The sequence below is a fragment of the Geospiza fortis genome, unplaced genomic scaffold (genome assembly GCF_000277835.1).
Source record: "Geospiza fortis unplaced genomic scaffold, GeoFor_1.0 scaffold23, whole genome shotgun sequence".
NCBI classification, from domain to species: domain Eukaryota; kingdom Metazoa; phylum Chordata; class Aves; order Passeriformes; family Thraupidae; genus Geospiza; species Geospiza fortis.
The window spans coordinates 11232696-11234470 of NW_005054303.1; the positions used below are offsets into that span (position 1 = coordinate 11232696).

The window sequence follows — 1775 nt, forward strand, 5'->3', positions numbered from 1 at the left end:
ATTTTTAAATTTTTTTAAAAATTAAGAAAGAGGCAGAAGTTGCACTTAACATTGCCTCGCGTTACGGCAAACGCTATTACGCTGGGAAAAGAGAGAAAAACAATGTCGGGAGAAAGCGAATCGCAGCGCTAACACCGCGCGTCCCTGCGCGCCCGCGGGCGGATCCCAGCGCCCCTTTTCCCCCTCGGCGTGGGGACACCAACCCCGTGGGGTGGCTGTGGACCCACAGCGACACTGATGGGGTTTGGGATGGTGAGAGCAGCTGGGGATGGAGGGGTGGGGGTCTCCTCCTTGGAATGGGGGGCTACAGCTGATGGGGGGAGCTGCGCACCCGCGGTACCCCCGGGCCGTGTCACGGACACGAACGCGCGGGGCAGAGGCGGCACAGCCCGTGCCGGCTGCAGGGAGAGCCGGCAAAGCTTCCGTGCAGAAAAGGAGTTAAACCCCGCCGTTGTCCTTTGATTTAGGAAATGGCTCATCCAATTCAGTTCCAGATTATTCAGGGGCAGGCTGCCTCGCTCGCTCCCTCTCTCCCCACACCAGCCCAAACATCTTGAAGTAATCAGCAGCTGAGAACGGAGACGTCCCCCTGGCATCTCAGGTTAAAGAAGGAGGTCCAGGAAAATGTGGTAGAGCCATTACAAGAAACCTGAGATGCATTCATCAGAGACTCCAATTGCCATCGCATTAGGATTGATTAGAGACCAGCAGTACCGTAATGACCCGGAAAGCGGGGCATACGGGGATTATTAATATCAGACTTCTCAAAGAAGGAAAAAAAAAAAGGAAAGGAAAGGAAAAAAAAAAAGAGGGAGGAAAAACGGAGAAAAATAGGGAAGAAGCAGGAGGGAAAATTTAAAAAACAAATGCACATCGCGCGGCTGCTGCTCGGATGCAGACTTACCTGAGAGCTCAGGCACCGGCGAGCCACACCGACGAGAATTTATCTAACTTCTGGGAAGCAAAAGCAAACAAACACGGGAAAAAAATCGCCTCTGGACCCCCTGAAATCGCCTGCTCCCATGCACGGCTCGCACAGAGACTCCCAGCGCTGCGGCCACGGGCCGGGCCGGCCGCGGTTCGGGGGTCCCGGCCGGGGGCTCCCCCTCCCGGGCCAAAGGACGCCGGTCCCCGGGCTGGCGACAGCAAGGACAAGTTAAAGAGCCACCAAAGAGGAGCAAGGGGACCTCGGTGGCTCGTCTCCTTCTCAGTTCCCTGCGCCAAAACAAATCAGCCCCTCCTGGTCTCGGTTTAAATGTAGCTCACTGGATAATTAACTCCATCTTTCCAGCCCTGCTTTAACTGTTTATTTAGTGTCACCCCGTATTACCATCACTAGCACTTTCCTCTGAACAGGAGGAGCTGGAGGGTTTCACCTCCCAAAAGGAAATTCTTCGTAGCTTAAAAGAGTCAGCATCCAGGAGGTACATTAGCGAAAAGGGAAGGGGGGAACGGGATCTGGGGGTCCCATGGCAGAAGCGGGAGGAAATAAGGGTGGAGGTGGCGGGGACAGGGACAGAAAGACGTATCGGCCCTCGGAGAGAAGAAAACAACGCGTGATCACCTCTAATCCTTTGAAAAATGTCCCGGTAAGTGCGCGAAGAAAGAGCCCTTTGTGCCCTGGGGATCGGCCACATCGGGAAGGCCTTATCCTCATCCTTATCCTCATCCTCCTCCTGGCCCAGCATCCCGGCCCTCCTCGGGCAGCCCCGGCCCGGCCTGACCCCGCGGGGTGCGGAGGGACCCCTCGGTGGCACCCCCGGGGCAGGGACGCG

General features: G+C 56.4%; 1 long non-coding RNA gene across 1 annotated transcript in view; it reads left to right on the forward strand.

The window, feature by feature from the left end:
• The first annotated feature begins 1450 nt into the window (after positions 1–1450).
• Positions 1451–1775, forward strand: part of LOC115949505 — a 940-nt gene continuing 615 nt past the window's right edge. Inside the window, exon 1 of the long non-coding RNA XR_004082954.1 lies at positions 1451–1589. This is a non-coding gene — a long non-coding RNA (uncharacterized LOC115949505). The remainder of the gene's footprint in view (positions 1590–1775) is intronic.